The 14,292-nt window shown below is 35.4% G+C and overlaps 1 non-coding gene across 1 annotated transcript; it reads right to left on the reverse strand.

The window, feature by feature from the left end:
• Positions 1 to 4,777: 4,777 nt before the first annotated feature.
• On the reverse strand, positions 4,778 to 4,884 carry LOC128285983 (small nucleolar RNA R71). The gene has a single exon (XR_008276530.1). It is a non-coding gene; the product is annotated as a small nucleolar RNA R71 (small nucleolar RNA).
• Positions 4,885 to 14,292: the final 9,408 nt, after the last annotated feature.

Consider the following 14,292-nt stretch of genomic DNA (forward strand, 5'->3'; position numbering starts at 1 on the left):
AGTTCACCAGTTGAACGTGCTTGAGTTCGATGTCGTATTAGGACTCTATACGGAGGAGTTCATGGACGACGACGACTTCGACAGTCTCCATCGTCACATCCACTATTCTCCTTCAAATTGCTGGAAGACCCTAGTCCCTGCTTCGACCACTTATGACCCTAGTTGCTCCAAGGCATCAGCTCTCGCACCATCACTGAGATACTTACATGCCATCCTAGCCTACATCCTGACAGAACGGCAAGAGAGTACCGGTGCCGTCAGCACTAACGACACTTATTTTTTATGGAGCATGGCTTATGGGCACGTATTCGACCTTGCTTATTTCATCGCCCTCGCCATTGGCCATCAGACAAAGCGGCATAAGTAGGGAGACATTTCTATCATGGTTCTTCAGTCTCCTCAACACGGCAGCACAATCATCCTCCCTCACCCTCATCGATCAGATGTCCCCACAGGGCATCTCGAGTATGATCCAAAAGAGGATGATCGAGCGGCGACGTGGATTTGATCCTCCTCAGTACCGCCTCGTCCAGTCAGTTGAGTAGGAAGACCCAGAGGGCATTACTGATGATGTCCCTCCACCTCACGAGGATCCACCATCTCAGCCACTACCTATTCATCGTCCAGTTCATGCGACTGCTTCACTCTCTGACATCTCTGAGCATCTTACTCGATTCGAGCAGCAATGTTTTTAGCGCTTCGATCACATTGATGCAACCTTACATCAGATTTGTCAGCACCTTCACATCTCATCGCCACCCCCACCTCGCGAACCATCTGGCGATGAGGATTTTTGAAGACTTATTTATTATTTATTATTATTATTTTTACTTTTATCTTTATTTATCTTTTTAAATTACTTTTCATTTTATTTCTCTTTGATACTATTTTTATTTTTATCTTTAGGTTTTACAATTTATATTATGTAATTTATGTTTTTGGCCATTTCTTTACGAGTAATCATGCTACTTTATATTTCCTAAAGAGTTAATGATTCTATCGCAGTTGTGAAGAGCTCCAAAGCTCACTATTACTTAGGAATTTGCAACTCCATTGGAAAAGGTCCTCCACGACTGCCATGCCCTGCTCAACCACGGCCATAGCTACCACCAGTTATAATATTCTTTTAGCGCAGGACTTGTGGACTAACAACCTCTACCACCACGGGAGTATCCTCCTCCAATCTCACCCTTGTCTTAGCCAATTACTTTTCATGACTCCAATTCAAAGATTCCATTTAACATTCAGGAAGTTTCACTTCTCTCCCTATCTTATGAGCTTATATTTATATTTTTCAGTAAATCTATTTTTGTACATTGAGGACAATGTACATCTTAAGTGTGGGGGGGTTATTTATATCATTATCAGAAAAATCCATGAATTTTGTCTTATTCTCACGTGACTCACTCATATCACTATTAGAATGAATTTTGATTAATTTATGATTTTTATTGATATGTCTTGAATTAAAACATAGGCATTTATGCATTGATTGTTTAAACTTTAAGGAATTAGAGAATCAAACATGATAAGTTGATTTTTGAGAATTAAAATTTTTTAGGTTATTTCCCCAAGTTTAGGTATTATCTTGAAGTTGAAATTCACAGGATTAAAATCAAAAAGCCATAATTTTTGAGAGATCTTGAGCCTTTAGAGCATATATTATTTCTTTCATGCTCACTTTTATTGTTGCTATGAGTGCATCAATATTGATTTGTTATTCTAGAACTTGCTTCGATTATGCATTCAAGACCACACCATTGATTTGATTTATCGAGATGATAAAGACACTTAGGTTTAACCCACTCACTCCATAAAAGTCTACCTTCATATTTAACCCTTAGTGAACCTCCTTGAGCCTAACAAGCCATTCATTGATTTACCCTCAATATTAACCCATAACCCATTATTGTTGAAATCCCCTCAATTAATTTGATCCCTATTTTTGTCAAGATTTGATTTGAATAAATTGCTTAGCTATGTTTTATTTTTGATAGTTAGCAAAGTTCTATGTTACTTGATTTGTTCTTAAAAAAAAAAAAACGAACGAAGTTGCTGTAATTGAGATTTGTCGTCTAGCATATTACGAAATTATGTAATACTTGGTTTAAAACTATGTTAACCATGAAAAAAAGCTCAATTCTAGGATCATCTAATTAGGAATGTAATTTTTCAGCTTTAGTATTTTTCTAGTTAGGTAATTTTTCAATTCATTCTCGATTCTAACTTTCTCTTTCAGCTTGTGACCACACCCCCTAACCAAAGCCACGTTACAACCCTCTAAAGACCTTTTGATTGATGTATCATCTTAATATATAGTGGTGAAAGTTTGATTTTCATGCAAGCCTATGGTAATAACTTTTCATATTGATTGATGAGTGCTAAATTTGTTGTCCTTAAACACCTCAAGTGATTTGAGTGAATCTTTAGTGAGGATGTTGAATTCTGTGATATTTTGAATCAAAGGTGATTACTTAGATGAGGGGAGACACCTATGTTTTCGTGATAAAATGATCAACTTGGAATGTTTGAAACTTTGATGTTCTTCTAGTTGAATTCTCAATGTATGATTACTTATGGATTATTTTGAGATATTATTGATAGGAATTATAAGTTGAGAAAAATGAATTCTCAATTGTGAATTGAGGACTTTGCTTGAGGACAAGCAAACGCTTAAGTATGAGGGTATTTGATAAGTTTATACATATTTTTATCCCATGATTAGTACATTTTCGGATGAATTATCATTAGATTTGTGGAATTTGATGCTCCTAATCCTTTAATTTCATTTTTTATACTTAGGTGAGGATAGGAGATTAAAAAGAGCAAGAAACAAGCCAAAAACGGAGAAAATGGGTCAATAAGGGAAATTAACACGGCCTAGACTTCCTTACACGGGTAGACCACACGCTCGTGTCTATTTAAAAGATTGTAACATGGCCTAAGCCACACCACATGCCTGTGTCTATTTAGCAGACTTTAACATAGCCTAAACCACCCCACACGGGGGTGGCACACTGCCGTGTCCCTGTCAAGCCCAAGTCCAGTTCTACTCAGAAAAGGCCACTTTTGAGGTTTTTGAAGTATTCTAAAGCCTATATAAACACCCGAGGAGGCACCTAGAGGAACACACGGAGTAGGAGGCAAGGAATTACTCGAAAAAAGCCGGTCAATCCATCTCAGAAGCTGAATTCTCCTTCAAGATTGAAGATCTCCCTTCAATTTCCTTCAGGGGTTTTTGAGTTTTCTTTATGTTTTGTTATCATTATTCTTCTGAGATGTTTTCTTTTACACATATGATCTAAATCCCCTAAATACCTAAGAAGGATGAAACCCAAGACGGATCTTGTTACTATTTTCTGAATTATATGATAAATACTTGATTTGTTCTTAATTATGTGTTCTTAATTTTTGCTTTAATATTCTAGGATATTGATTCAAGTATTGATGTGCTTATTCAGAAGAGCAAAAGTCACTTTCTAAGAGTAGATCTAGCAAAATTAAGTGGAGTTGATTGCATCCCCAGACATAGGGCGACATAAATCTGCTGGATTAGGGTCAAACCTAATAGGGGAATCCATAGAGCAAGTTAATGCAACACTAGGGGTTTTAATTAGAAAGAGATTTCAATTAATCCACCTAGGGTTAGACGTTGTTAGTCTCGAGAGAGATAATAATATAAATTAAGGATTTCTATGGATTGAGTCAAGTGAATAAATCGTTTAGTTCAGAGTCAAATATCAAGTGAAGTCTAGGTGGATTCTTCCTTGGGTATTGTTTAAATCAATCAATTTTCCCAAAAGTATTTCCCCAATTTACTTCCTGTGCATTCTTAATTTAGTTAATTAGTTTAGATAAAGCAAATCCCCTTATTTTTAGGCTAGATAATAAAAAGAAGGTTAATACTAGTACTTTTAGTTCTTGTGGGTTCGATATTTCGATCTTGCTATAAGCTATACTACTGTTCGATAGGTACGCTTGCCTTTATCGTGATAATAGTTAGTTTTCAAGTACGATCAATCATAAATATAAAACTTATCATGCATAACAAGTTTTTGGGGCCATTGCCGGGGAACTAAGATATTAGGAACGCTTAATTTTTATTACTTTAGCCATTTATTTTATTGCAATTTAAATATTATTTTTTTATATTACTAAATTTTATTTTATTTACTTCTGGCAGGTTTTTATAGTTTATGACTAGAAGGAACCTGTCAGGACCTCTACTTTTTGATAGTGAGATCGAAAGCACAGCTCGTATAAATTGAAGAAAGATAAGACAAAGCCTACAATACATAGAGGAAGGGCAAGAGGATGATATTCAAACCACAACCGAGGAGATTGCGGATAATCATAATAATCCGCTACCTCTTGTGGCTATTGCGAACCGAGTAAATCAGGATCCCGCTCCTCGTACTATGTATGATTATGCTAACCTAGTTTAACAGGACCTGAATAGAGTATAGTTAGACCTGCTATTACTGCAAATAATTTTAAACTGAAACCTAACACGATTCAAATTATACAATAGTTTGTTCAGTTTGATGGTTTGCACGACGAAGATCCAAACACTCATTTGGCAAATTTTCTGGAATTCTGCGACACCTTTAAGATCAATTGCATTTTTGACGATGCCATTTACCTTTGGTTATTTCCCTTTTCATTGAGGAATAAGGCTAAGTAGTGGTTGAACTCGTTACCACGAGGGTCAATCACAACTTGGGAGCAAATGGCATAAAAATTTTTACTAAAATATTTTACGCCGGCTAAAATGACTAAACTAAGGAATGATATCTCCTCTTTTGTCCAGATGGATCTAGAAACCCTGTATGATACATGGGAGAGATACAATGACCTATTAAGAAGGTGCCCTCACCATGGGTTACCTTTATGACTGCAGGTTCAGACTTTTTACAATGCTGTGAACCCCTCAACAAGGTAAATTATCGACGCAGCCGCCGGTGGAACTTTGAACAACAAAACACCTGAAGAGGCTTACGAATTTATTGAAGAGATGTCACTGAATAACTATCAGTGGCAAGTCATGAGAACAAAGCTGACAAAAGCAGCCAGTGTTTTCAACCTCGACGCGGTTACTACACTGTCTAACCAGGTAGATCTTTTAAATAAAAAGATTGACGATTTGTATGGTTCTACTCAGGTACATCTAGTGATGAGGTACGATTCAAATGGAGGAGGAGTACACACAGAATATGAATCTTTCAACCTTAGCACCGGGGAGGAACAATTTCAATATATGGGTAACAATAATTCTAGACCTCAAAATAACCCATACAGTAACACTTATAATGCAGGTTGGAGGAACCATCCCAATTTCTCGTGGGGTGGCCAGGGAAATCAAAGGCCACTGCATCCCCCAGGTTTTCAACAACCACCTTACCAGTAGGAAAAGAAGCCGAACCTTGAAGAGATGCTAACAAAATTTATCTCGAGGTCGAGAACTCGTTTTTAGAATACTGAAACAACACTTAAGAATCAACAAGTGTCAATCAAGGGCTCGAAACTCAGATAGGCCAGCTTGCTAAACTAATTTCTGAACGACCACAAGGTAGCTTGCCGAGTAACATTGAATCTAACCCAAGGGAATAGCTTAATGTGATTACCGTTCGAGATAAAGAAGGGTTAGTTGATCCTCAACCAGAATCGAGGCAAGAAATTGTGGTAAGTAAAGGTAAGGATAAGGTGGACCATAGTGAGCGAAAATCGGCAAGTAAAGAGTACAAACCCCGTATGCCATATCCCAGAGTGACAAGGAAAGACCACACAGATGAACAATTTTGTAAATTCCTTAAATTATTATAGAAATTACATATTAACTTACTGTTTACTGAAGCTCTTTCACAGATGCCAAACGCTGTTAAATTTTTAAAGGAGCTTTTAGCAAATAAGGGGAAGTTGGATGAGGCGTCGCATGTGGAGTTAAATGCAGTTTGCTTAGCCATTCTACAGAATAAGCTACCCAACAAGTTGAAAGATCCAAGGAGTTTTACAATTCCTTGTTTAATTGGCAGTTTAAACATTAACAATGCTTTGGCTGATTTAGAGGCTAGTATTAATGTCATGCCCTATAAAATGTTTAAACAACTAGGTATTGGGAAACCCAAACAAACTAGGATGCGCATTCAATTGACAGATAAAACAATTAGATTTCCTAGGGGTATTATTGAAGATGTACTTGTTAAAATTGACAAATTTATATTCCCAATTGATTTTGTTGTTTTAGACATAGAAGAGGATAGTGACGTACCTTTGATTTTAGGACGACCCTTTTTAGCAACTGCTAGAACTATTATTGATGTTGGTACAGGTGAACTCACACTTCGTGTGGGTGATGAAACAATCACTCTTCAAGCTCGTAATTTGAGTAAAACATCGAATATTGAGGGTGGTTGTATAAATAATGTTACTAATCTGATCATGTAGTGCAACCTTCTTTGCAGGAAACATGTTCGAAGAGCATACATGAGCCATGTTCAAGTAACAACAAAGGACCCATCTATGAAGAGAGAAGGCTACAGATCGAGGAACTAGCTGAATGATATACACAGAAACCGAGAACACACCATAAACTAAAACCACGCCATGATGGACTAAATGTTTTATCAAATTAACTTAAGGTTGGGGACAAAGTACTATTAGATGCGGCATACCTTTATATTACCACTTTTGAACCAAATGGAGCAATCCCTTTTACGGTACTTAGCATTTTTCTATACCATGCAGTAGAGGTAACTTATTCCAAATTCGGCACTTTTAAGGTAAATAGTACTCATTTAAAACCTTATTTTGATGAAATTGATAGCAGGAATGAGGAGTGTAAACTCCTCGCACCACCATGACCACGCAACAAAGAGGTAAGTCGAGCTTAGACTCTAAATAAGCGCTTCTCTAGAGGCAACTCGAGTACTAACGGTGTTTATTTCTTTAAATTTTAGTTTTTAACATCTAAAGCATTAACTGAGTCCTTGAGCACAGGTTTTCCAAACCCACACGACCAAGCACACTAGCGTGCCTGAGGCTGTGCTCATACAACGGGTGGCGACACGGAAGTGCGATACGGCCGTGTGGAAATAGAGAAAAATTTTTCCCAGAACACGGGATTCAATATGTTGCCACGGCCGAATTACACCCAACTCAGTGAGACCTAATAATTACAATGTTTATCCAAACATGCCATCATTGTGTAATTATAAGCAATTACACTCAAATCTATTTACTATGTGGGTTTCTAAACACTACCGAATGTAAGTAATAAAATGTGCATATTAAAACAAAAACATATACAAAAATATTAAAATAAAGTTTTGGTTGAGTAATAAATTTAAAATTTTTTTCAATGTAATTGACATAGGTTCAAACCCCAACATATGCATATATATATATATATTTATTTTTAACTTAAAAAGGTTAAAGTACCCTTGAATAATATAACTTATTTTAAATATGGTTAAACATTTTTGTAATTTTCCTAACCGAGTTGGTGCTCAGTTGACCCATTACACCAACATAGCCAGAGATTTTTTTAACGGTACAGATAAATTTTAGATAAAAATTTAAAAACCATATTTTTCTATGATATAAGTTGTACTATTATTAAAATCTTTTTATTTTTAATAAAAAATTTATATTAAAATTACTAAACATTATAATTTTAAATTTTATCCTTTCAATTAAGACTTTACTTATTTTTATATAAATTTTAATAAATATATTTTTATAATTTTATGTTACTCGCATGTTTTTCATAATCTAATATATACTTGTTATACCCCTCTACGGGAAAGACACGTGTCAAGCACAAAAGACATTGTTGACTTTGCATTGACCCTCTAAGCATAACCATCCAACCCCTTTCAAACGGAACCTATCACCGTGGTCATAATAGATTGTTATCTTAATGTGAACACACTTCCAAGACAATAAGGAGCCCATTTAGGCTTAATTACTTCAAACTGATAGAACCTTATAATACGCACCTATGATTATTCATTACATGTTTAACATGCTAAAATGCTTATCTAGCCAATATCATACTAGTGAAAAATGAGACTTCTTTCCTAGAAATACCTTGAAAAAGTATGGGCAAGGGATCAATCCGTTTTATACCTTAAATTACTTGCATTTATCATTTCAATCAACTTGTTCTCTTGCCCTTGTTTCAGTTCTCAACCACTATAGGTGAACCAACATCTACTACATCACATTGATCTCCTTCTCGTTCCAACTTATCTTCCTCCCTTGTTATACTTTGTATAAACAATACTTAAATTACAATTATATTCACAATTCAAAATATTCAACAAATTTTTAATTAAAATAAATAATCATTAAAAGTATGAAACTAAATAGCTAATTTAACAATGAGCTAACTAAAATAAATATGATTTACATATGATAAGACCCAATTGAACACTCAAAATTAGAGGTTGTCAATATTTGCTAAAATAACCAAAGTTTTATTGGTATGAACAAAAACTCTCTTTTTTGAAATTACAACTATATTATCTATTTCAACTAAAATTAGTCATTACATGAATTAGATAATTAATATAACATCTCAAAAATCGAGGGTTAGTAGAACTGGGTTTGTAAATCGAGAGAAAGTGGTAATGCCTTAATTTTAAGATTATCTATGCATTTTTAGGAAATAAATGAGGCATTAGTTTGTTGGTTAAGTGTTAGTGAAACGTTCCTTGAAACTTAAGTTCAAATCTTTTCTTACTCACCATTTTTACTATTTTGCAAATTTTGTCTTAAACCCTAGTATGTGACATGCCTTGCTTTTAAAATAAATATTGCAAAATTATTTCAAGAATGAGGAAAATTCTTAATGGTTAAAAGAAATATGAGAAAGTATGAAAATTAAATGAGGTCCCAAGTTCAAATTCTTTTCCTTGCAAAATAATTTAATTTTTGGCAAAAATCCTTATTTTTAATGTGTGTGCCACCCAAGTCTTGTAACCCTAGGTATAAATGTTAATTTTTCACAAATAATCAGCCTTTAATCCTCCTACTCATTGCCCTATCTATTCATCTCCTCCATTCCCTCTCTTTGATTTTAGTTTGTTTTTTCTTTCCTCCATTAATGCCATCGCCTACACCTCCCATTTCACAATCTCTTCCTTTTACTTATTGTGTCAAGATTGTGCACCATCTTCTTTATTATATTGATTCCATTTATCCTCATCTAAATCAGACCCAAATCTGAAATCTTAAACCCCAAGATTGATCTCGAACATTGCCAAGAAAGTGTCATTGCCGTTTCTCTCAACTAGCTTGGGTAAGATCTCTTTTCTTTTCAATTTATTGATTAATCTTGTCAATTAAAAAAAATCCAAATCTGGAATTTGGTGGATTTTAAATGATTTCAAATTATTTTTCCAGATTTTAATGAGATCTCAAACCATTTTAAAATTCAACCCCAATTTTGGCAACCATGGGTGGTGGTGTGTGTGCCTATGTGCAAGAAAGGGGGCTGTTTTGTTTCTTGAGTCTTGCCCAATTAATTCCATCCTTGAACCCTCCTAATTATCTTTTAAACCTATGTAAATTATGGAAAAATTTTCTTGATCAATTGGTCATTTGAAACTCGCAAATCGTGAAGCATAAGTGCAATTAAGGATAACTAGTTTGTTATTTCGACGTAGTTGTTGGGTAAAGGTTATGAATTGATTAAATGAAGGAATTAATAATTAATTAGATACTTATTTTCTAGTATATTATTGAATTAGGTGCTAACCCAAACACTCGAAATCAACCGTAAAGGTGAAGAACAATTGCACGTACGGTTCGCATCGGTATAGTGCAAGGAATCTAACTAGGTTTGATTCATAAAATGGTTATAATTTCAACAATTGGTTTGCACTCATAAGTAGATTTTTTGGGGCTGCTTTAATATTAAATTTATTGAATTTACGCTAAATTTTGGTTTAGGTTCGTTTAAGGAATTATTAAGGAAAATTGGAAGATTCGCTAGTGTACTGCGAGTAAGAGAAAAATAAGGTGTGGGTCCTAAAATCATAAAATTATTTGAAAATATTAAATATCATGTTATCTTTGATAAATTAGCTTGTTTATTGGATTGGCTTAATAGCCAAATTATTTATTTTGTGAGTGGCCAATCCAAGTATGTTTCGAGCATTAAAATATTGACATGTTGGCAAAATTGCTAGTTTGATAGTATGGATGTTTGATTGAGTTTGTAATTGCATATTTGAGTTATGAGATATGAGAATATTTGATTGAATGATATAATGTGTTGAGATATTAAGCTTATATATTGTAACATCCTGAATTTTGGCCAAGAAGTATTAGGTCTTTAGCATGAAAACAGTTAGGAGGCTGCACATAAATATTTAGTTGTGCAAGAAAGTGACATAAATGTATGTTTGGCTTAGTGGTTGTGTGCTCTGGAAGTGTCTGGGAAGTCATGGGTTCAGGCCTTGGCTTCCACAAAAATTTTTCTTTTAAGGATAAAACCCCTTTCTTTGGCCAATAGGGTTATAAGTTTATTTTGGTAAAAACATAATAGAAAGGGCTTGCTGGTCTAATGGATATTAGCGTGGAGTGTGCTATTGGTCTGAGGTTCGAATCCATACTTATGCTAATGGAGATTATTTTTACTAGTGGCCATGGGAGGAAGTTGTGTTTGATCAAAACATCGAGGAGTTTGAATGAGTTTGAAGGGGTTGTTGTTGGCCGAATTTGGGGAGTGAAAAGGGGGATTTTCGGTTGTTGAGGTTTGTGAGTAGGAGGGTTTTTAGGAGGAAATTGGGGAATTCAAATTTGGTGGAAGAGTTTTGCCGAATTTGAACCGTGGCACTCTAAACTTTTGGTTTTGGCAAGTTGAAGTACTCAGTTTTTGGGTTTGTGAGCATTTTGTGAGCATTTTTGGCTCTTTTCCTTTTGTTCTCTGAAAACCGATTAATGTTAGGGTGTGTGGGGTTAGTTTTCTTCTTTGCATTTTTTGGTTTGACTGATTACTCCATCTCTTCTTGGGGCCGAAAATAGAAAAAAACCATCGGGTATTTTTTTCCTCCTACTTGCTTTTCAGTGTTGTTTCCTCTTTTGACCATTTCTCTACTGTTAGCTGATTCTTTCTCATCGTTGTTTCCTCTTTTGACCATTTCTCTGCTGTTAGCTGATTCTTTCTCATCTACTATACTACCAAATGTGCTTATTCTTGTGACCCTAACCGAATACCACTTTTCCCATCGTAATTGATTTTGTGCCGTCATTATCATCTTCTTTTTTGCAGTGGCGAACATTTCTTTCTCCTCTCCCTTTGTTCCTTCGGCTTTTATTGAGTGTCCCTATTGTATTGTTTAACCGATTACCTTCTTCTCGTTCCCTCTTTTGCTTTTAGCTTTTCTCTTAAAAGAGGGAAAACTTGTTGGTGTTCCTCTGTTCCTTGGCCAAATATTTGGTCTAGCTATCCTCCAACTTCTGTCAACTTTCCTCATCCTAGCGGTTGGTTCTGCCTAACGCGAGTTACTTCTGGTTGATAGGTATTTCGGTAAGGATAAAAGTAACGTTGCAAGCGTGTAAATAGTGTGTTATTTAGTAATCTATTAAAGTTCCTAACATGTGATCATGTCGCTTTGTTTTGGCAACATCTAATCGTATGGAACTCAGTTTATCTATGGATTTGTAAGGCTACATCGATTGAAGTAGTGGAAGTAAGTGCCAATAACAAAGTTGATGGGAACTGTTATTGTATTAAACATGTGACGTCCCTAATTTGACCCTAGTCGGAATGTGGTTTCGGGACCACAAAACCGAGGCATAAAAATAATTAAAAATTTATTTTGATGCCTATAATATGTGTGTGCTCATGTATGACATTTTATGATGATTGATTTAGTGTTATAAAGGTGAATTTCACTAGAAAGGACTTGTGTGAGAAAATTTAGAATTGAGATAGGCAAATGTGGAAGTGGCCTATTGATGCACACTAGGAAATGTTGTCCTTGCATGTCAAATTCCCCAAATTTGACTATAGTGGCTGGCCATGGTGATGAATATGGGCAAAAGAAAACATGTCTTAAACATGGTTTGGTAGTGGTGCATGTTAGAAATAATAAAATAAGAGTATGGAAAAAAAAAAGTGTTCATCTTTCACCATAGCTCTTGGCCGAATGTCCTAAGGAAAGAAAAGAAAAATTTTGTTCATCCATTTTCACTTCTTGGCGAAAATACTAAGGAAAAAGGGGAGGATTTTTGCTTCATGCTTGGTTTGGAAGAGATCTAGAAGGAGATTTGGCTAAGTTTGCATCAAGATTAAGGTATGTATGAGGTTGTGTTAGGAGTTTCATGCATGTCTTGGTTGCTAACTTGATGTGCATGTTAGCCATGGCTCAAATCTTTGTTATGCCATGGAAATGGTATTTGGCCAAAGTTGTTATGGTGATAAAGCCATTGCATGCTAAGTGTGAAGCTTGATGATGATGATGCAATGATGGATTGTCTACTCTTGAGATTTCTTTGTAGCCATCTTGAGTAAGACTTTGAGTTTTCTTTTTGTTTAACCTTGATTGAAGTTGAAAAGGGGCATGATTGTCATATTCGGCCATGATGCATTCATGAGCATGGTTCATGCTTCTTGCATGTTGTTAAAATTTGTGTTTTGGATGGCTATGGACACCTTGAAATTCGGCCATGCTCATATATGTATATATATGTTTGCACATGATGCTTTGGTTATGAAGTAAGTGATGAATATGTTTGTTTAAAGAAGAAGATGTTGAAGAATAATTGTGAAATTGTAAGCACATTAGGCCTAGCACACATATGAGTGCTTGATGCTATATTATAAGTTTTGAGCTACAATATGCAAAGCATTAACTAGTAAAATGCATGCTGTTTTGTGTGGTATTAAGTGCATAATTGGCCTCAACATGGACATGTATATTCGGCCTTAGGTAGCCTATTGATGGCCTTAGCTTTTCCTTGATGCTCGAATGAATTGTATTGAATTGCTTGATGTAGTATAAAATGTGCATGACCATTGTGTATTCAAGCTAAAGAGTGGCCATATGACCATTTAAACTCCTTGTCATATTCGCCATAAGCTAGCACAATGTGGTTTTAATAAATTGAATTTGTTTGAATTAGCTCAAGAGCTAAGAGGGCCACAATTGGACAAGGGGAAGGAAAAAGTGATCGAATAGCCGTAAAAGCCGTTCGACAACATCCGAGGTAAGTCCTCAAGAAGTGACCTTACTTGAATTATGTGGAATGAAATATGGATGTATTGATTATTGATTTATGTGTGTATGAGTATTCGAATGATACCCGGGCTAAGTCCCGAAGGCGATTATGCTAGTAATTATAATTGTGTTTGAGCCTTAGTAACGAAAATGAAATATGTATGTCCAATGATTATTGATGTATGTGTGCATGAGAAATTGAATGATATCCGGGCTAAGCCCCGAAGACAATTATGCTGGAAATTATATCCGGGTTAAGACCCGAAGGCAATTGTGCTAGTGGCTACATCCGGGCTAAGACCCGAAGGCATTCGTGCGAGTCATTCTATCGGGCTAAGACCGAAGGCATTTGTGCACATGGTTATATCCGGTTATATTCTGAAGAATCTTGGGCTGGAGGTGAGTGTTGGTTGCTGTAATAAATTCAATTAGTACACTCGAAAAGCCCAAAGAATAAGGTACGTTTATATGTGCATTGGAAAGTCGACATGTTTGAGCAACATTCGCTCAATCGACTAATGAATTTCAGTTATTGAATTGATTGATACTTTGTGAAAGTATATAATGATGAAGTGTGAAGTAAGAATGTGTATTAATGAAATGATGCATTTGGCTATGTGAATGTATTGCTGTAATTAGAGTTGATTATATTCCTTGAGACTTACTAAGCATAAAAATGCTTACCCCGTTACTTTGGCTCTCTGTTTTATAGATTTCGCTCGATAGCAATCGGATTCGGGATCAATAAAGTCGAAGTCATCCACACTATCAACGCCTCTATTTTGGTATAAATTTTTGGTTGAACTTTGAAATGGCATGTATAGGACTACCCCTTGTTGGTTTAAATATGCTGTGATGTATATGTGTACGGCCATGCGAAAATGGCTCGTAAAAGTGAAGTACGAACTTAGACTATTTGCGGTTTGTATATATATATATGGTGTCATGATGTGATTATGGATTGGAGATGGGAATGTTGGTCACATGATCAGCCATTGGTATGGTTAAAATGATCATATATGAACCTATGTATGGCAAGACTAGTTGGTTCATGGAGACTACA

This window comes from Gossypium arboreum, chromosome 12 (genome assembly GCF_025698485.1).
Source record: "Gossypium arboreum isolate Shixiya-1 chromosome 12, ASM2569848v2, whole genome shotgun sequence".
In the NCBI taxonomy this organism is placed as follows: Eukaryota; Viridiplantae; Streptophyta; class Magnoliopsida; order Malvales; family Malvaceae; genus Gossypium; species Gossypium arboreum.